The 22,522-nt window shown below is 43.8% G+C and overlaps 2 long non-coding RNA genes across 3 annotated transcripts in view; one reads left to right on the forward strand and one right to left on the reverse strand.

The window, feature by feature from the left end:
• Positions 1–15,939, forward strand: part of LOC129552655 (uncharacterized) — a 101,700-nt gene extending 85,761 nt beyond the window's left edge. The window contains exons 3-4 of the long non-coding RNA XR_008685283.2: positions 8,066–8,157; positions 15,614–15,939. This is a non-coding gene — a long non-coding RNA (uncharacterized LOC129552655). The remainder of the gene's footprint in view (positions 1–8,065; positions 8,158–15,613) is intronic.
• The window catches only part of LOC148778391 (uncharacterized), a 222,511-nt gene continuing 215,853 nt past the window's right edge, over positions 15,865–22,522 (reverse strand). Inside the window, exon 11 of one of the 2 annotated variants that reach the window (XR_016037063.1) lies at positions 15,865–21,348. This is a non-coding gene — a long non-coding RNA (uncharacterized LOC148778391). The other variant, XR_016037059.1, reaches the window with a different exon arrangement.

Here is a 22,522-nt window from a genome sequence, read left to right on the forward strand (position 1 = left end):
AGTGCATGTATCACGTAATGCAAGGCACACAGGTTATTAACAAGAATGGTTTTCTCCTCCACCCTCCACGGCTGCGTGCCACATCCGTGCTTGTGCACATGTTCCTGTGAACTGGAGTTAAAGACTTGCGCTTACATCAGACTGCTGTGCAGATGACAAGGTGGTTTCCATTTCACACTTGGCACACAGGGGTTGATGTTAGTAACTGCCCCCTCTGTCCTTCAAGGTCATGTGCATTATAAGTTTGCCTATACGAAACTCCAATACTTTGGCCACCTCATGCAACGAGTTGACTCACTGGAAAAGACTCTGATGCTGGGAGGGATTGGGGGCGGGCGGAGACGGGGACAACAGAGAATGAGATGGATGGATGGCATCACCAACTTGATGGACATGAGTTTGAGTGAACTCCAGGAGTTGGTGATGGACAGGGAGGCCTGGCGTGCTGTGGTTCATGGGGTCGCAAAGAGTCAGACACGACTGAGCGACTGAACTGAACTGAACTGATACTCACATAGGTTTAGCTTTTCCCATAGAAGAGCCATTGGGAAGGGCAAAGGATGATTCTGGGGCCAAGTCTTCCTTCAGGGTCCTTAAACTCTTACACTTAAAGGAGTAAGTCCAGATTGAGACCTGTGGCTGTGGATATGGGTTCCAGTCCAGGCCACACCTGAGGACAGAGTGAGGTTCCTGTCACAGTGTGGAGCTGGGGCTTTGAGCACCTTTTCTTTGGCTGACCTGAGCACTGGCTTGACCAGCCATTAGAGTCAGGAAAGAAGGTGAATTCTTTTTTAAAGACTTCTTTTATAAAACAATGTTTTAGAAAATGTTTTAAGATTACAGCAAAGTTTTAGGAAGGTTCAGATGTTTTCCGTATAACCGGCCCTCACATGTGGATAGCCTCTGCTCTTATAATATCCCCCACCAGGGTGTGACTTGTTACAAACGCTGAAGCTACAGAGGCACTGTTACCACTCCAAGTCCTTAGTTTACATGAGGGTTCACTCTTGGTGCTGTGCAGTCTACCTGTTTGGAGAAATCTATAGTGCCATGTATCCACCATGACAGCGTCATGCAGAGTATTTTCACTGTCCTGAAAATCCCCTGTTCTCCACTTGTTTATCCCTCCATCCCCACCTAATCTCTGGCAACCACTGGTCTTTCTATTGTCTCCAGAGTTTTGCCTTTTCCAGAATGTCATATAGTTGGAATCATACAGTTTGTAGCCTTTTTGAATTGGCTTCTTTCACTTACCAGTATGCACTTAAGTTTCCTTTTCAAGGTTCGACAGCTCATTTTTTGGTGCTGAATAATATTCCATTGTTTTGGATGTACCACACTTTATTTATCCATTTACCTACTGAAGGACATCTTTGTTGTCTCTGAGTTTTGGCAATTATGGATAAATCTGCTATAAGCATCCATGTACAGGCTTTTACATGGATATAAGTTTTCAACTCTTTCAAGGAGCATGATTGCTGGATTGTATGGTAAGAGTATGTTTAGTTTTGTGAGATGCCAGACTACCTTCCAGAGTGTCTGATATGAACCGTTCTGCATTCCCACCTGTGATGAATGAGAATTCTTGTTGTACCACATTCTTCTTGGCATTTGGTTTTGCCAGTGTTCTGCATTTTGGCCATTCTAGCAGATGTAGTGGTATCTCATTATTGTTTAGAAGGAGAATTCTTCAGATAAAAGAGTCCCTTTATTTCCCTCCTGTAGAGAGGAAATTTATCTCTTTGGCCCTGACCATGGTGCTGAATCATCTGATCTTGAAAATTCACCTCCTACAATGGCAGTAGATTTATGCTCTCACAGATGCGGAATGTGTTTAAAGTGGTATAAGGAAGTGTGTGCCCCTCCTAAAGCCAGGTACTTAAGCTATAAAGTCTATCTGCTCCCTTGAGCTCCTTTTAAGGATAGGCAGAGAATTTCTGGCTAAAATTTATAGATTAGGATGCTCCCAGTTCCTGAACTCCATTTGAATATGACTAGAAGGTTTTCAAATAGTCTGAAAACCGACTGGTGCTAAAGTCAATGGAATACAGGTCAAGTGCAATATTTTACCCTCAATTTCTAAGGGAGTAACAACAGCTATGCCATACTTCCTAAGATAATGATTAGAGAGAGGCTTCTGCTTCTCAGAGTGGGGGTTTCCAACTTCAGCGTGATGCTGCCTTGCTGACACCCAGCAAATCTGTGTTGACATAAAGCTTTATCATAGGTTAATCCTCTAAAAACAGAGTTTTTGGAAAACAGCACTTTTCATGCCAACAATACCCTGAGTGCTTACCTATACTGTGCAAGGTGTGTGCTGGGAATGTGGACCCTGACATCAAAAAGCTTACAGTCTATATTAAATGAGAAAAGCATGAATGTGAGTGATGCCAAAGGAAGGCAGAAACGTACCGTTGCTCTCACCAAGATACAGCGTGTCGGAAGAATTGTGATAGGACAGTGATCACTCTGATCTAATATTTAAGCAGGGAGTTCTCCAGAGTCCTGAGCTCTGGTCTTGATCTTCTACTTACCTTCCATTTCAGACCAGGGGCAGACATATCTGAATTGATGAAGTCTGGTCAGCCATACATTTCTTTTTAGAGATGAATTCTATGTTGTGACGAGATCCTGGTCATGACTCTTGCGACTCCTGCTTGCTGGGAGCTTGGGAGGATTGCTTTTTTTTTTTTTCCCATTCAAGTACTGCCAACCAAGGAGAGGACAGACAGTCTCAGGCAGGTTGGGGCAGATAGTATTTAATCTGCTCCATGGACACACACTGTAGCTCCATCTCCACCAGCTCTCTGCAAACGAACAAGGCAGAAATTACTGTATGGAGGTGGTGTAAATCACGGGCTACAAAGAAATTGTAACTTACAAAGAAAGTCTGACCAAATGATCAGACTTTCCTCTGCTGACTAGGGAGGACCCTGGTTGCAATAGGATTCCAGTGTCTTTCACCTAATTAAGCATCAGGGGTTCCTCCTGCCCTTCTTAGGGTCTCTTTCTCAGGACTTGGGGTTCCCTGGTGGCTTGGTTGATAAAGAATCCACTTGCAATGCAGGAGACCCAGGTTTGATCCCTGGGTCAGGAAGATCCCCTGGAGAAGGAGATGGCAACCCACTCCAGTATTCTTGCCCAGAGAATTCCATGTACAGAGGAGCCTAGCTGGATATAGTCCAGGCAAAGAGTTGGACACTACTAAGCACAAAGTTCTCTCTTCTGTCTCAGAACTGAAAAAGTACTTCAGAGAGAAAGTTGTGGCATGCTAGGTAAGCAGCATGGGGAGAGTAGTATGGGATTTAATAGCATGAAAAGATAGCACTTGCAATCAGTTTACCAATATCTTGAGGTGGAAATGGACTGAGAAGCAGAGTTCTGGGTATGTTACAGAGGAACTTGCCTCTCAAAGCCTAGACAGTGCCTGGAACATTGTAGGCGCTCAACAAATCTTTATTTGACTGAATTGTGCTCAGATACTAAAGGAAAGGGGGATGGCTGCTTCCCAGGGCCAGTGTTGTGCTCCAGAAGGCAAAGTGGAATGTGTCACGTGTTCTGGGCCTTTGGGACACTCCCACAACCCAGCAGACAGTAATCTTCACACTGTACAGCACTGAGGAACTCTTGCTTCAGGGACAAGAGGTATGAGCTCAGGAAAAGCTTACCCAAGGACCTCGAATCTAGCCCATCTCAGCAGGACACATCTTGTTCTGTTTTGTTCCAGACTTTAGACTTTTTGTTTCATATTGGGTTATAGCTGATTAACAATGTTGTGATAATTTCAGGTCAGACACATCATCTTTAGATAAAAAAAAAAGACCAATATACATGACCACAATCCCTCTTTTTCTCTTTATGGCCATTACCACTTTTATTTTCAAGACATCTCAAGGAGGTATTGCTATTGACTTTACCTTCTAGGTAGGAAAAATGGGGCTAGTGGTTTCTTTCAGCCCATCAGGATGGAAACAGGACCTTTTCCAAAGTCATTTCACAGTCATTTGCAGGCAAGTTCCCCCCCACACCCCCGCCGCCGCCCTGCACACACACACACCAAGAATTTCGTAACTGTTCACTGTTTTATTGTAGAAGGTCTGCTGACTTGTTTCTCCCGGCCTCTTCCCCACCCAACTTTATTTTTGCAGGAAGTCAGTGAGCTAGGATGAGAGCACGGCTCCATGTACGATCCACACCTTAGTCCTTTGTCCTGGTTCTCCTGCCTGCCCTTGACCTCCCGCTCTGGCCTGTTCAGTCACAGGAAGGAAGCCTGAAGGGAGGGGCAGCTGTTTTCATAGAGGAAAAATGCCTCTTTCAAAAGTATACCCAAGGGCTGTGCTTTTTTCTGAGACCAGTTCTGACAGCTAAGAAGGCTGGCGCCCAACTGGCACACTCCAGTACCTTTGTCCTGTCACCTCCTGCCACATCAAGCCTTTGGCACAGGACTGGCTACTCACCCTCTGCCAGGCCTGCACCATCTCTGCCCAACCCATGGCGGGTGGTGTCCAACACTTTGAGGGTTGATACAGACTGGTGCAGTGCCACACTTCTGTGGATGTTTGTTTCCCTGGAGGCAGCGTTTATAAAAAGCAGTAGATATAACATGGACCTTCTTTCCTCCTCCTCCTCTTTGACTACCTCCTAGGAATTTGATGAACAAGCTCCCTGTCCACCTACAGACCCCTCTTACCTCCCCGGAGGAAGAATTATGCACCCACTGCCACTCATGTCTTCTCTAGCTTTAGAAAGTGCTAATCCTGAGACAGCAAGTCTGCACAGTTTGGCCTGAAGCTTCCCAACCGCACCCACATACCAGGGCAGTGCCAGCTCAGGCACTTATCTATTGTTTCCACGCAATGGGCAGGGTTGGCCATTGGATACTAAGGCCACCTGGGTGGAATGCGCCTTTTCAAAGCAGGGTGTGTCCAAAGCAGTTGACTAAAGGTTGTTGCTTGGCCTTGAGAGTGTGAGTAAATGAGGGGTGTGGAGCTCAGAACTTCTCTAGAACCAGGTCATGGGGATTAAAAAAAAATCAATGCCAAAAAATTCTTTCATCAACTGGAAACAATTTCTATAAGGTTCTAAGCTCCGGTATCAGAAAAATCAAAACTCATGGCCTTGGGTGGCCATTGTGCGTAGATGCTGTAGGACAGACAGGATGCTGACGGGATGCTCTTCCCAGCCCTCACTGACTGCTGAACTTAAGAAAACAGTTCTCCTTCTGGATGCCTCTCATTTTTACCAACTGTAGAATGGGGTTGTTGCTCAGTCATTCAGTCATGTCTGACTCTTTGTGACCCCAAGGACTGCAGCACGCCAGGCTTCCCTGTCCTTCATGATCTCCTGGAGTTTGCTCAAACTCATGTCAATTGAGTTGATGATGCCATCCAACCATCTCATCCTCTGTCACCCCCTTAGACTGTTAAAACCCGTCTCAAAGTCTTAAAAAAAAAATGATTGGCTGGTGAAACTACTGCTTTCTATATGCTGTATGACATATCAAACATAACTCGTACTTGGGCAGGCTCAGCAGTTGCTCTCATAACTTGCTTTTTTCCATTTAACAAAATAATGACTTCACATGTAGGTAGAAGTCCATCTCTGCCCACCATTGTGTTTAGTACATATTTGTATTTCTGTACTGTAATTTATTTAAATGATCCACTATTAGACTGTCTCCAGTGTCTCATAAACCATGTGATGTAAAGTGCAGCCTCGTAGTTGACTCTGTCCACACCTTCGTATCATTGACTTGACTGTGTCATGAGTGGGGGTACAGGGCTCGAGGGGTGTGTGCACCCTCATGGCTCTGCTTCCTGACACTCACACATCGGGGCTGCTGTGCCACTTTACCCTTCTCCCTGGCAGTTCTGACATCGGGCATTTACTATCGTAAATGAATATGTTGTTACTGTAATGGGAGGAAAAATAGTGTCCTGTTGTTATAATTTGCTTTTATTTCTAATGAATTTTTTATGTACTTAAAAAAAGGCTTAACTTTCTAAAACTTACAACATGTAAAAGAAAGAAGAGGATGAACAAAACTACCAAGGCAAAGGAAGATGGCACCAAGGTTACAGGTGTGCGGCATCCATCCACTCAGTATAATCCTATTATGGCCCTACATCCGGAGTTCCAAGTAGCTTCAACCAGATAACAAACAAAGACATTAAATGACTCACTGGAAAAGACCTTGATGCTGGGAAAGATTGAGGGCAGGAGAAGGAAGTGACAGAGGATGAGATGGTTGGATAGCATCATCGACTCAACGGACATGAGTTTGAGCAAGCTCTGGGAGATAGTGAAGGATACGAAAGCCTTCTATACCGCAGCCCATGGGGTCACAAAGAATTGGACATGATTGAGCCACTGAGCAACAACAACAAAAAGCCTTGTAGGGCTGATCTAAGCTCTCCTCGCGTCCAGAGATAAAGAACTGTAACTGCAATGTTGTTCTGATTTCTTGGAGGACAGTTAGTAGAGACCCTCCCCTCCACACTTCCTCCTGACCTAGGCAAAAGCTGTGCGTTTGTTTCTCTCGTCTTTCTTAGCAATACAGAAAAAGTTCTCTTTGTCAGCCACTTACATGCAGCCGCAAACAAGTCATCTTGCCCCTTATCCACACAGAGCACGAGACGATAATATGAACAGAATCCCAGCAGCTACGCTGCCCCTCAGGTCCTAAAGAGCTAAAACAAAAAGACCAAAACCAATATAGGGTTGTTAGGGTACACAGTGATGCTACTGTCTAGCATCTGTAGCTCAGCTGAGCTGGTTTTCTTGACATCATTTTTAAAAATTGTGGGGACTTCCCTGGTGGTCCGGGGGTTGGGAGTCTGCCTGCCAATGCAGGAGACATGGGTTTGATCCCTGGTCCAGGAGGATTCCGCATGCTGAGGGGCAACTAGGCCTGCATTCCACAGCTCTGAGCCGGTGTGCTGTGACTACCGAAGCCCATGCTCTGCAACAAGAGAAGCCACCGCAGTAAGGAGCCTGTGCACTGCCATGAAGATCCAGTGCAGCCAAAAATTAATTTAAAAAGTTGTGTGCTAAAGAGTGCATTGTCAGGGAGACTACTGCTAAACTAACCTGGACTACCCTCGACGCCTGCCGGCCAAACTTCTGATAAGATTTCCCACCAGGATTTCATGGTCTTTTTCATGATGAGCAAATGAAAAGGTTCCTTAAATCTCTGGTCACTCCTTCCACCAGGAATGCCAATTAATCATCTAGAAGTCCACAAGCCACTTAAACCTGGAAGCCCCTTTTTAAATTTACTTCAGAAAATTTTATTGAAGTATAACTGATTTACAGTGCTGGGTTTAATTTCTGCTGAACAGAAAAGGGACTCAGTTATACATAAATATCTATTGTTTCATATTTTTTCCATTATGGTTTATCCCAGGATATTGAATATAGTTCCCTGTGCTGTGCAGTAGGACCTTGTTGCTCATCCATCCTATATATAATATTTTTATATATTATATATATATATCAAATATAATTTGCATCTGCTAATCCCAGATTCCCAATCCTTCCCCCTCACCTTTGGTAGCTACAAGTACGTCCTCTGTATTTGTGAATCTGTTTTTGTTTCTAGATGTGCTCATTTTGTGTTATATTTTAGATTCCACATATAAGTGATATTAAATGGTATGTGTGTCTCTCTGACTTACTTCACTAACTATGATCATCTCTAGGTCCATCCATGTTGCTGCAAATTAAGTCTCTTGATCCCTCTGAAATGAATTAGGACTAACACCTGGAGTCCAGCCTTTTTGGTTTCTTGATAACTAATACATTGAAAACTATTTCCTTAACTCTTAAAAACATCTTGAAATGTCACCTTTGAAATATACTTCATTTAAACCTTACAGCTTTGAAAATAAGAATGTCCAATCTGAAAGTGGCCTCAGAGGCAATATAAGTCAGGGGTTCTGAACTTTGGGGTTAATACCCTTGGTGGCTTCTTGGAAGGCCCTCCGGGACCTGTGAACCTTCTAATTTACACTCGTGTGTGTGTGTGTGTGTGTGTATACACATGTGTACTGTTTTTCTTTTAAAGGAGAAGAACCACAGCTTTCACTGGAGTCTTGAAAAAGGACCCCTATGGGACCACTTCGTTTCAGAGATGAGAAAATTTGGCTCCTTATAATGGTAAGGTAGCTGGAACTAGACCCAAGCCACCTGGCTTTGAGCTCTTTACACAATATTATACAATTAACCTTAAAAACCTTATAGCTGTTCAGTGAAACACAGTGAACTCATAGGCTTGTTGACTTCCTTCTGAAATCCCACTAACATGATAATAAAGGGTAAAATAAGTATGAGCCAATAAGGACAAAGAGAATGCCAGAGTAGACAGCAGCCCGTGAGGCTGTGGACAAAATCTTGAGAAGAGACGGGTATGTGGTAAGGAAACAGGCCAAAACCTTAAGACCCCAGCAAACTGATAACTGTGCAGATTGGTGGAAAGTGGAAGGTGCAGTTGCCTCTGAAAATGGGGACCAAAAACAGGCCTCACTGGGAGTCTGGGTGAGGGCTCAGTTAAAACTCCAGTCTTCTTTCTCCCCTGTCCTCCCCAGCACAAATTCCATTCTCTGGAGAAGCTCTGGACTCAGGGAATCTCAGGCACGGCCATGGGAAGATCAGGTGCCTTACTGCGAAGAGGGCTAGATTTCAGTTGATGTTGTGAACAGGGAGCTTCCCTCATTGTTCAGCGTCTAGCTGCTTTCCTCAGTTCAGTTTCCTGAACCTGGCAGCCAAGCTTACAGTATACCTCCATGCTGGGTTGTCTATTCGTGGTTGTCACCATACCTGTCTAAGGCTGGGAACCACCCTTCCCAGAACCCCTTTCCTGGCACGATTCCAGGCCCAGTCTGCCAGTGAGAGGAACATGAATAAGATTCGGGTGCCAGAGCAGAGGGAACACCATTATTCCAATGGTCAGACGTGGTGGGTACACTGATCTCTCCCCACAAGCTCTCACTTCACGGTCTCTTTTGGTTGGTAGATGCTGTGGCTTCTTGGAATTGCCTGGTGCCTCCAGCTCATGTTGCAGTCTTCAGTGACAATTTCACTCATTCTCTAGCTGCAGCTTTCAAGCCCTCCCACATTTGTGAAGACCCTAAAGCCTGTATGGGTTTCCCAGGTGGCACTAGTGTAAAGAACTCACCTGCCAATGCAGGAAGCATAAGAGACATAGGTTCAATCCCTGGGTTGGGAAGATCCCCTGAAGGATGAAATGGCAGTCAACTCCAGTATTCTTGCCTGGAGAATCCCATGGACAGAGGAGCCTGGCAGGCTGCAGTCCATGGGGTTGCAGAGTTGGACATGACTTAGCAACTAAACACACATTAATGGCTATAATTAATTTACTCTAGTGAAACCTGTGGTGACAGACCCCAGCAGGAGAATGAAGGATTCATCACTGAAGAAACTGACCAGACCAAAAAGTGAAAAAAAACACAAAGTTTATAGAGAATGAAATTGGGAATTCTCAGTGAGCAGCTGTCCTTCCAATGACCCTGTAGTGAAAGGGTTAGTCACTCAGCCATGTCTGACTCTTTGCAACCCCATGTCCTGGAGCCTGCCAGGCTCCTCTGTCCATGGGAGTCTCCAGGCAAGAATACTGGAGTGGGTAGCCATTCCCTTCTCCAGGGGAATCTTCCTGACCCTGGGATTGAACCTGGGTCTCCTGCATTGCAGGCAGATTCTCTTACCGTCTGAGCCACCAGGGAAGCCAATCACCCTGTATTAGTTTTCTATTGCTGCTGTTACAAATTTTTACAAACTCAGTTGCTTAAAACAACATAAAATTTATGACCTTAACCATTCTAGAGGCCAGAAGTCTGAAGCAGGTCTCACTGGGGTAAAAGCAGTGTCTGCAGGCTTCATTCCCTCCTGGAAGTTTTGGCGGAGATTCTGTTACCTTTTTTATCAGCTTCTAAGAAGCTGACTGTATTCTCTGGCTTGTGACTCACATCCTCCATCTTCAACGCCAGCAATGTGGCAACTCTCTGACCCTTCCTAGGTAGTCAAGTCTCCCTCTGAAGACACCTGGGAACCATTCTCTCTTTTAAGGGCTTGTGTGATTAGATTGATCCCACCAGGGTAATGAAGGCTGATCTCTCCATCTCAAGGGTCTTAAACTGAAACTCATCTGCAAAGTCCTTTCTGCCATGTGATGCAACATTTCTACAGGTTCTGGGGTTTAGGATGTGGACATTTTTGTCATTATTCTGCCTCTCATGCATCCTAGGATGAGCCCAGCAGTTGCTAAGTTCTGCCAATGTAAAGAGAGCTTTCAACAGCTTTAAAGTCCCCATCCTTAAATATGAATGGATAGTCAAGGATCACAAGACATCCAAGAAAGCCTCTAATGTGAAAGACAAAACCAAAAATTAAAACACAAAGAAACTGGGATGAACAGGTTTATCAGCAACAGTGCAGGGAGCAGAAAACTTTAAAAGGTGGGGGAGAGGAATGTTTATTTAACATCTTCAGAGACATTCGTGAATCCTCAAAACAGGAACAAAAGGCTAAAAAAAAAAGACAAAAACTCTCAGATATTAAACACGTTAGCAAAGATAAGAATTTGATATTACGTTTTGAAAATATAGGTGGGAATTGTCCCAGAAATGAGAATAAGATCAAGAAGATAGGAAACTGGAAGGGTAAAAAAAAGAAAAACAACAGAAATTGTCCCGGAGGGCCAATATAGGAAAATTAACATTTTCAGAAAGAAAGAACAGTGAGAATGAATACACGGAATTATCTAAGAAATAACAGCAATTATTTTTGAGAGTTGAAAAAAATAAGCCTTCAGGATGAAAAGCATATTAAATACCTGGTTGAATAAATGAATGAAACCTCGATCATACACATAATTATGAAATTTAAACACATAAGGAAGAAACAGAATCTCCTAAAAACTTCCAGAGAAAAGGAGCCAGAAATTAGCATTGTATCAGACTACTCAGCAACACAGGAAGCTAGAAAACAAATGTCTGTTTTCCAATCAGGAGTTAACATAAAAGTAAAATGAAAAGCCTCAAAATATTACCTCCTGGTCATTTTTTCTTGAGGGCTTCCCAGGTTGCGCTAGTGGTAAAGAACCTGCCTGCCAAAGCAAGAGACAGAGATGCGGGTTCGATCTCTGGTCAGGAAAATCCCCTGGAGGAGGGCATGGCAACCCACTCCGGTATTTTGCCTGGAGAATCTGACGGACAGAGGAATCTAGCGGGCTACAGTCCATGAGGTTGCAAAGAGTCAGACACGACTGACGACTGAGGCAACTTAGCACGCACATCCTTTCTTAGGAAACTACTGAAGGACGGGCACGAAGTTAAAAGTAAAGTGAGAAACATTCCAGGATCCAGGGTGGGGAATCCAACCTAGGAGAAAAGAAAAGGAATTTCTAGTATGATAATGAAATTAAGTCCTGGGATGATGGCTGGGAACCATGCCCAGGAAACAGCCAGTCCAGATCACCACGGGAGGATGCACAGCTCCAAGAAAAAAATGCTGAGATGGTCTTATGGTTTCATAGTGAAGACTGGAAAATAATTAAGTATATAGAAAATTGAGCAAGTTAAAATTATGAAATTACTAATTTCAGTATTAAAAGTTTAAAAAGAAATGTAAAATTATGTAGACCCAGGTTTGATCCCAGGGTTGGGAAGATCCCCTGGAGAAAGAAATGACAACCCACTTTAGTACTCTTGCCTGGAAAATGCCATGGACGGAGGATCCTGGTAGGCTAAAATCTGTGGGATCTCAAAGAGTCAGACACAACTGAGAGATTTCACTCACTCACTCATGCTGTCAATAGCATTTATATAATTACTGACACTAATTCTTGGTTTAACCAAAAATTGTGCTGTAACTAAACTGTGATGGTAAATGGAGTAGTATATACTTAAAAGTGTGATGTTAGAACTAAATCCTCATTTCCCATAGTAGAAAAAGTAAAATAAAGCAGAAATGAGGAAGTAGCAGTATGAGCATTTTAAATGGAGGAAAATAATCAGAAGAAATAAATGGGCTGAAAATGGCTGCTTGTGGAAGGGCAGAGGATGGCCCTTTGTTACTGTGGGACCAGCACCACCTGACCTGATAGTCTATGGACATGTATGCCATTGCTAGAAATGTAAAGAAAGACAAGCCAAATGCCCATCAGACTGATAGCAAATAAACAAAATGTGGTCTACCCATACAGTGGGATATGGTTCAGCCACAAAAGCAATGAAGTACAGACACTGTGACAACATGGGTGAGCCTTGAAAATGTTATGCCAAGTGAGTGGAGCCAGGCCCTCATACTGTGTGTATCTATTTGGCATGATGTCCAGAAAAGGCAGGGCTTCCCAGATGGCGCCAGTGGTAAAGAACCTGCCTGTCAATGCTGGAGATATTAGAGACATGGGTTTGATCCCTGGATTGGGAAGATACACCAGAGAAGGACATCCAGACCACTCTAGTATTCTTGCCTGGAGAATCCCACGGATAGAGTCGGACACAACTGAAGCGACTAAGCACGCACATACGCCAGGACAGGCAAATCCATGGAAAGCGGATGGGTGGCAGAGGGGGCACTGAGGAGATCTTGCTTCACAGCTACAGAATTTCTTTTGGGAGTGATGAAAATGTTCTGGAACAAGGTAGTGGTAAAGGTTACACAACAATATGAATGTAGGAAAAGCCACTGAGCTGTACACTTTAAGTGGTTAAAATGGTGAACTTTATGTTAGGTAACTTGCATCTAAGTAATAAAATTTAAAGAATACTGGGTTCAGTCTATAGAGTATACAGATTTGATTTAAAATTTTTGCTAAACGAGAGTTGTTTACAAAGTCTCGACAGCATATTTCTACATTCTTCTGGCTTTAGTAAGCATAGGGTGATGAATATGATTGAAGCTTTCGATGATTTATGGTTTCCACGGTTTCTGAGGATCAGTCATCATTCTGAATAGCCAAGATTATATTTTAGGCACATTAGACAGAAATGAATTATGTACTAACCTCCAAACATAATATTAGAAATATTTATTCATGCAGTTTTTCAGTAAACTTAACAGCTTGCTTTCTTGTCATCTGACACTTTCAAAGTAGAGAAGTGCGGAAAACTTAATGAATTCAGAGTTCTGGAAAGTGACGGCTTGTGAATGAGGTTACACTGGTTCTGCTCCTTTTTTCCCCCAATCATATTTATTTCTCTTTTTTTGGCATCTCTTGCTTCTGCAACATCTTCTATTGTCTGTTTCACTCAGTAGTTAATTACTGAACATCAGGTATGTCATTTTGGCCACAGAGAAGGGCTTGATCCCTCAGAGACAAGCCAGGAAGTAAATCCTGGCCACTAAGACTTGGGGTCTCATGTGTACATTATTTTCAAAGTTCAAATTTGTTTCTGTTGTTATTTTTAGTGGTTTGTTTATTTGGGATTTTGGTAGGTCACCAAGAGGACTTGAAAAATCCTATCTCACTTAACAGCTTTTCAGGATCTATCCGAAGTTTTGCCTTACTTGCTATTTTCTAAGTCGCTTGACTTCCTCTTTTGTACACCCTACTTAAAAATTCAACCACAAGAGTGTGTGTAGAAATGGAATGTCTTTTCTCCTTTAAGCAACATCACTCATTCTTTCCTAAAAGTTTTACTTTTACATGGGTTGTTCTTTAAGAATCACTTGGAACAATGCTGCGAAATAATGCAGCTAAACATTTAATTAGACAGTGGTTTATTATTAAATGCTGTACACAGAATTTTGTTTGCAAAACATTTACAACTACTAAGTAGTTATAGTTCACGATTAATTCGTGGCAAAAAGCTAGTAACATAAATTCATTCCAAGGAAAAACCCAGAAAGACCAAGTGACTTGCCAGGATCGCACTGCATAGGAATCAAGAAAAATGCACATTAGTTGAACAGTCTCCATTTAAACAGTTACAAGCAAATTAAGTATTTGTATATTATATAAATAAAATTAATTTATGTCAACATCCTAATGCAAAAGAACCATTTGTGACTCTTGTAGCATTCAATATATTTATTAATAAGTGGAAATCTTTAAAGGTTTTTAGCAGCATATATTTGACTTTTTAAAACTATGACTTGTTAGGGCCTTATCATATATTACTTGGGAGCCACTCCCACCTCCCTTCTCAGTAACTTCACATAATAGTTTCCAGTTAATGTAATGATTATTTTTCTAAATAATTATAAACAATATCCCTAATTAAAGACTTTTCTAATATTCCTTTATTATTTAAGGAATAATAAATAATGTATCTTCCAGATTTTAGCAAAAACATATATTTCATCTTGTTCTACACACACACATACACACACACACATAGAGTTGTGGGGTATGATATCTATTATGCTATTAAAAATGCAGCCCTAATTGTGGAATAGTAAAAGCACATTGGTGGGAAAACTAATGAGCTGTGAATCAATCCTGACTTAATGAACAGTAAGGCACCAATGTTGGTTTGTTAGCGTTGACAGTGTACCATGATTACATACAACATAACACAAGGTGAGAGAGAAAACCTCTTTGTACTCTTTTTACCTTTTTTTTTAATGCAAAGTTACTCCCACAAGAAGTTTATCTAAAGAGTTAGGTGCTGTAAGCAGAAAGTTTGAGTCCAGACTGAGTACTATGAGCTGCACAGTTACCTACCGCTGTGTAACAACCCCAAACCGCAGTGGCGTAAAACAACGTGGATTTATTTTGTTGTTTTAATGTCCCAGTTTCTATGGGTCAGGAATCTGGGCACATTTAACTGGGTTCTCTGACACAGGGTCTCTCACAGGCCACGGTCAAGGGTTTAGCTGCAGCTGCAGTCACCCCCAGGCTGTTTGCAGGAGGACTCATTTCCAAGTTCACTCACATGGCTCTTGGCAGGGCGTGGGTCCTCAGGAGCTACATGTGACGTCTGAAGACATCAGTTCCTTGCCAGATGTGCCTCTCCACTGGGCAGATCCCAACATGGCAGGTGCCTTTGCTTAGAGAGAGAGAGACAGCATATACAAGAGCATGACAGAATCACAGCTATTTGTGACTTAATCTCAAAAGTGACATCCTATCACTTTTTGCTGTTAATTTACTTGGGAGAAGCAAGCCACTAGGTCCGGCCCACACTTAAGGGGAGGGGATTACACTGAGCCTGAAGACCCATCAGTGGGAAGCAGAGGGGGCCATCTGAGAGCCCCCTACCAAATGAACAGGCCTGGCGTGCTGCAGTCCATGGGGTCACAAAGGGTTGGGCACGACTGAGCGACTGGACTGAACTGACTGTTATACCCACAGTGGAGACAGCAGCTCTATCTAATGAAGAGAAGAGCCCTGGAATCAACGATCTGGGGTTTGTACTCCTGCACAAAAATCTTAAGGTTACACGATCACTGACAAATCATTTCTTTTGGCTTGTTCTCTTGTGCAAAATAGGAATGACAGTAATAAGATCTACTTCATAGGATGATTTTGAAAGTTCAGTTAAATGAGATAATTCATGTAAAAATGGTTAGCAAGTTCCCTGCACAAAATAGGAGCTCAGTGTTAGCTGCTATTATTGTTATCATCATTGTTGTTTATTTTCTGATTTAGCATCACCTGAGCCAGAAGCTGAAGAATAAGCTGGAGTTCCTAGGATCCGAGCAGAGGAACTATCACACTCGGAGGTGTGAAGGTGGCTGCAGGTTCGCAGCAGCAAGCAGCTGGGTGAGCTCAGAAGCTGGGCCCTGGGGGCAGAGGTGGGTCTGGAAAGGAAGATAGCCACGTAGGCACGGGTGAAAACCCCCCAAAAAGGAGAGGGAGCCAAGTCACACATGTCAGGAGAAGGACAACTGGAGGCAACATGGAAGCTGGGTGGAAGGTGAGAGGTGGGATAAGGATGCCACCGAGGCTGTTAAGGGTGCGGGGAGGATTTTAGAAAGGCAGGCCAGAGGAGCAGCACAGCCTGGTGAGTGAAGTGAGGCTGGGGCAGCGGAGGGGAAAGGCAGACGCTTCTCAGGCCATCAGGCTTAACGTGGTGGGCAGAGAGCAGGGAGAGCTGGTTTTGGGGAACGAAAATCAGCACAGCTTTAGCATTGTAACTGAGACCAAAAAATGGGGTGGGGGGTGGAATCCCCTATGGTCCAGTGGTTAAGGCTCCATGCTTTCACTGCCGAAGGCCCAGGTTCAATCCCTGGTGGGGGAACTAAGATCCCTGTTGCTTAGAATAGCAGGTTAAACTATCTAGTGTTCTCTGGAGGCAAAGTTCAAGTACAGCTGCCCCACAGCCAGTAAGATGTCCTCATGGAAGAAGAGGGAATGTGACCACTTGGTCCTGACTAGACCAACTGAAGAATTGTGCCAATTACCGTGTGTGTGTGTGTGTAACTTATCAGGTGGCCAAGTGTGTGTGTGTGTGTGTGTGTGTGTGTGTAACTTATCAGGTGGCCAAGTACCTTACGTGTGTGTGTGTAACTTATCAGGTGGCTAAGTCTGGTAAAGCTGTTGGAGTGAACAAGTGATTCTTTGCAAAGAAACATTTTGTATGGGGAAAAAAAATGGAAATATGGACACAAAAAATTCAAAAAATCTTCATGGCTAGAATTCTAGTTAGAGGAAAATCATCACGTAGCAGGTGTATCTGAACCAGGGGAGTAATACATAAGGTTGCTCAGGAGGAAAAAGAACAGGTAAGAAACAACAGACAGAGTTCTGGGGAAGGAATAACCAGAGGACAGAAAAAGCAGCAGTGAAATGATCTTACTTGATGTGCGTGGCTGGCAGAATGTTTTGGCAACAGATCTCGTGTCGTAGCCCTAAACTGGAAGGACTCTCCCCGACAAATTGCAGGCAGGAGTGGGGAGAGGCAGAGTAGGTGTGGGGAGGGCAGGGAGGTGGAGGTCCGAGCTTTGTGAATCAGGGCGAGGTGTCGCCCGATGTCAGTCAGGCTCCAGGGCTGCCCCAGGCCAGACAGAAGATGGAAGGTGGAGGCCTGGACTCCCCGCAGGAGCCCCTTCCGAGTTAAGGACAGCCCGTGCAGGCAGCCGTGCAGGCAGCGGGTGAGGTCAGGCTGGTGATGGCTGTGTCAGCACCCGGGGCGGCAGCGGGAGAGGAGCCCTGGGAGGCGCGGTGGCTGAGACAGCTCACTCCCGGGCCTGTCCGTGTCCCTCCCCAGCCTGGGACTAGAAACGCAAGGGTGGTTTTCAGTCTTAAGGACTTCCCATCCATAGCAAGAAAGAAAAATCAGGACGGTGGTTGGTGGTTCGCGTGTAGGCTGAGGCCTTCCCCACTGCGTTTGCTGTACTGAATGGGATGCCCTAGAAAGATAAATGCAGTCTCTGTGCACTTGAAAAATCAGGACAGTGGTTCGCGTGTAAGCTGAGGCCTTCCCCACCGCGTCTGCTGTACTGAATGGGATGCCCTAGGAAGAGAAACGCCGTCTCTGCGCACTTGCCCTCACGCACCTTGTTAGATTCCCCTTCCAGCCGCCTGGGCCTGATGCTGCCTTCAAGAGGAGGACCTGGCTGACCACGGAATTCACTCCACCCCACGGAGGCAGGGGAGTGTCAAAGGTGAGGGTCACAGGCTTCTCACTGGGAGCAGAAGCTACTCCCTCCTCACGACACCTTGCAAGTGACCCGAGGAACTGACTTCACCCACTTTCCCCAGGTGTCCAGCATCAAAACAAACATCCCTACAAAGCCTGTGGAATGCCTCTAAAACGCAACCACTAGGAATATGCTGATAGTTATTAGCATTTATTAGCATTATTAGTATTATTACCATTTATTAGCATTAAAACACACGTAATTCATGGCAATGAAACTTAAGAAAGAAAAACCACCTTGATATGTCTATTTTCTTAGTCTTGACCCCGAAGGTCGCCAACACATTTTCTCTCCTTAGTCAGCAGTGCGGTGCTCTTCCCCAATCATTATAACCGATTTCAGATGGTGCTAGAAAATTATATTGACTCTGAACACCAAAAGAAATCAGTCATCCTCTAAGGGGGGGTCACAGGAGGAGGCGAGGGTTGGGAAAGCCCCAAGATTAATCAGTCTGCCATCTGCCACACTCTCTGCTTTAACGCACGCATGGTGGAGGCTGTGTCGTGGGAAGAGAGCTATAGCAGGTTTATGGCACAGAAGAGTGTGAAGTTCTAGGAGTGAGATGTCGCTTCGTTGACCTGTTGTGTGTAACGCCAATGCTCACCGCTGCCAGCGGTGGGTTGGGTCAGCACAGATCCAGGCGGGTTCCCCTCGCCAGCTGGTCTTCAGGGCTTGGTCCCATTTGTCCCTTTTGCCACCGGCGGCGCAGCTGGTCTCCCCCAAGAACACTGATTTCAAATGGTGCTAGACAATCACTATTTAAATCTAAACCACCATATGAAACCAGCTTCCTGAAGAAGCTTTAAGATCTGTTCTTCCTTCGGAATGTTCTCTTACAATAAACAAGACAACCTGGGAAGGGGAAAGTTGAAACCTTGCTGTGAGGTATTTCCTTCGTGGTGTAAGGAAAGTCTTAGCACATCTATATGCTTATACATCTGTCTCTGTCCGATGATGGGGGTGTGGGGCAGTGATTGTGACTCTTTTATTCTCCAGCTGCCCAAAGACTCAGTTTTCATCATTCGGAGGCAAGGCACAGGTCAACTTCTTTACTCCTGGTGGGAGGTCAAGGGAAACCCTCTACTTAGGTAAAAGGTCGGCCGGAGCTGACCCAGGGGTTGGAGTGCCCAGTGCAGGATGAGTCAGAGCGGTACAACATACACGTAAATGGTACCAAGTAAGCAGGCACTCTGGTACAAGTTCAAGACCACGCTTTCCTAAACCTGGTGCTTTCATCTGAAGATAATTTTGTTTGATTCAAAGGATGACTACGATTTGGGGGTTCCTAAAGGAGGTAACGTAATAGCTCAGAGGCAAAGTACTGTATTGATGCTAATGAGAACCAAATGTTTTTTTCCAGAATGGAATTCCTTAGATTGCATCTGTTTGTTAAGGATTCCCGTTGGCTTTACTTAAGGTTATGCTCCCCTCTGTTCACTGCACCCCTGGTTCTCCTTATGTTTTGCTGCATTTCGTTTCTCCTTCCCATTATCGTCCTTGATATCATTTATTAGGAAGCTTACTGCCATTCCCTTTAGGGTTCCAGGGATCCAAGAAGATACTATGTTCAGGTCACCCAACCCAAAGGGATGTACATTCTTTTTTTAAAACTGTTATGAAAAGTTTCAGACACACATTACATTTGAAGGACAATGAATGAATTCCTAAATTTCTTCCACCTAAATTCAATAACTGTTCATTTTGGCTGCGTTTGCTTTAGTGATGCTATCTACGTGTACGACATGTGTATACTTTTTGCTGAGTCATCTGAAAGTGAATCAACCACCATTGTGACTGTGCTCCTAACTTTTTGAGCAGGTCTAAAAAAAAAAATGGGGCCATTCTTCCATATAGTTACGATATTCATACCTAAGAAAATTAACAATTCCTTAGTATCAGCTAATGTCTAGCCTATATCCAATTTTTCCCACATTCTCCAAAAATTTTTCTTTTATGGTTTTGTCGGGTTGTTTTCTACACCATATCCTGTCAAGGTTCACTCACCAAGACTCTGGTTTCTTTTAACTTAAAACATTTCCCCATCCTTTTTTGCTTTTCTTATGTCAGCATCATTTTGTGAGAATGGGTTTCAATCTTGGTTGTACCACTCACTTAACTCTGCTCTCTTTGCTTAAAGATTAATTAACAGAAACTTAGTTCTTCTTCTTGACTTGCCTCATACATCAAATTGAGTGTGGGAAGAACATCCAATTAAACGTGCCTGCAGTGAGGATTCCAGGTGGGCTCAGCAGGATGTCAATAAGGAGGGCATGGAGTTCAGCTCACATTCTTATCCTTGACAGGCTTGGCCACTGACTCCTTCATCAGGAGACCGCAACGCAGACTCATCCTTTACAATGGAAAGGCCACATGTGTGTGCCTACTGCTGCTAGGCTAGTTTTTCTCACCTCTTCAAATAAGGAAATAGAATACTATTGGGCTGCAGAGCTCGGTAGCAATCATTCCATCAAAGTTACTGCAAAGGAATGTGCATATTTTGTGAAGTGACAGGCAGTTAAATATTTCAATCGGAGAGTCAATTCAACCTTTTAAACCCTAAAAAGTGCCAAGACACATGTAACCACTGGCACTCTCTAATAACTATGTCACTAATTTTGTTCCTTCTGGATATCCTATTGTAATTGATAATAACAGTGACTGCAAGATGCAGCCAGACTGTTCTCATCATTTTTGGTTAAAAAAACAAAAATCCAGAACAAGAAGGTCTGCTTATGTTTTACAAGTGACTAGTTACAGCTTTTGCTACTGCCAATCAGAAGTTCTGTTTTCAAATGACTGACACTTCAGTTATGGAGAAAACGTTTTCTTGAAGGTAAGTGAAGAGTGAATTGCTTCTTGTTACTTATGCCTAATAAAATCACACATAACTTATACATCAAATATATGTCAGACCCACTCAGGCACTTCATGCACATATATAACACATACTGTATTACAAACCATACTGTTCTCTTCCCTCAGCAGAAACAAAGAGGTAAGGTAAGTTTTCTGTGTTATCCTTTAAGTATATTTTTCAAAATATTCAGCAGAAGAAGGAAGGTGGATATATCCTTTCTCATGTATATCTCTCCACGTGAGGAGGCATTCCCAGCAGACACAGAGTAATCGGCACAGGGATCAGTCATGTAGTATACTTCTCTGAATTTGGTAATAAGCAGCAAACCGAGGTACTTAGTTGGTGACTGTAAAATGACTTAAATCAAAATACAGGGAACTAGAGATCTTGAATTGGGCCTCTGTGTATAATCTTCTAAAGTAAGAGGCTGGTTTCCTTCTAAGAGGTCTGTGGGCAGACTGGTTATCGAACTAACACAGAGGGAAAAAAAAAATCACATTGTTTACTAGTTCAGTTCAGTCGCTCAGTCGTGTCTGACTCTTTGCGACCCCATGAATCACAGCACGCCAGGCCTCCCTGTCCATCACCAACTCCCAGAGCTCACTCAAACTCATGTCCATCGAGTCGGTGATGCCATCCAGCCACCTCATTCTCTGTCGTTCCCGTCTCCTCCCAGCCCCAATCCCTCCTAGCATCAGACTCTTTTCCAGTGAGTCAACTCGTCGCATGAGGTGGCCAAAGTATTGGAGTTTCAGCTTTAGCATCAGTCCTTCCAATGAACACCCAGGACTGATCTCCTTTAGAATGGACTGGTTGGATCTCCTTGCAGTCCAAGGGACTCTCAAGAGTCTTCTCCAGGACCACAGTTCAAAAGCACATGTTTACTAGTAGGGAAGTGAAAAACAAAGTTGATAAGTTAACAGGCACTTGTTCATTCTCTTTCCAGGACGTATACAGGAAAACAGGACTACAGCACGTGGTATCTGCTTACTCTGATCAGTGTTTCAGTGACAGTCAACTGCAGGGAAAGACTCTGCTCAGTAAACATCAACATGTTTCCACTCCTCCCCATCCTCCCACCTCCAACAGTCCACCTGATTGTTCTGTATTTCCAGGCCAGGAGAGGGCAGGGCTGAGTTTCTGTAACTCAGGGTGTTTCTATTTGAACCCTTGACAGTGCGAAAGTATTGCATCATTTGAAAAGAATGTTATTTTTTAACAAATCTTTCTTCCACACAGGATACACACTTAACATTGTTAAACTCTCCATCTCCAGCAGCCAAGTAACCACCTTTCAAGAACAAAATCCTTCCTTGGTGTCTCTCAGCCCAGGGGTCACAAGGATGCATTTCCGTTTCAAAATCCCACCTGCGATTCTTTACCTTCATGCTGGATTTGAACAGGTTGCCCTTCTCTGTAATTTTTCTTCCAGATCTGATAGGAAAGTTAGAGCCAGAAATGTGAATCAGTGAGCCACACCGACTCCTGTGTGGCAAAAGCAGAACAGCGGAAACATGCTGTCTTCCTTGAAGTGAAATGCCAGTTGGTTCTTGCCAGAGCTAACTGGATTAAGATAATGTCCCTTGGGGCCTGAGGATTTCACAAGGAGATGGTATCTGACTATGACACTTTGAGAAGGTAGCTTCAAAATGTTAACAGACATCAGGATATGAGAGTCCTAGCCCAAATATTTAAGACTAAAGATGTAACTCTTTTATCAGTTGGAAGGTGGTGGATCCTACGGTGGGAGGTGGTTCTCTGTTGACTTACGTGCCTTTAATGAGTATTTTCTTACAGGAAGTGGATGAATAAGAGGCTCAGGATCTGGTGCTGGGCTGTGTTATCGACTAGCTGTGGGATCCTGGGTGATCATTTAATTTTGCTGAGCCTTCTTATGCCGATCTAGAGAATGGAGATACAGATTCCTGTCCTGCAGTGGTTCTTAGAGGCATCGGGATTTCAGTATGAGGAAACATCTGTAATTTTTAAAGCACTACGCTCAAATGTTGTTTTCTTAGATGTGTTGGGACACTGCAGTGCCTTTTTAGGGGGAAGGCC

The sequence above is a fragment of the Moschus berezovskii genome, chromosome 3 (assembly GCF_049115385.1).
Source record: "Moschus berezovskii isolate FMDL1 chromosome 3, NW_MosBer_1.0, whole genome shotgun sequence".
Lineage (NCBI taxonomy): Eukaryota > Metazoa > Chordata > Mammalia > Artiodactyla > Moschidae > Moschus > Moschus berezovskii.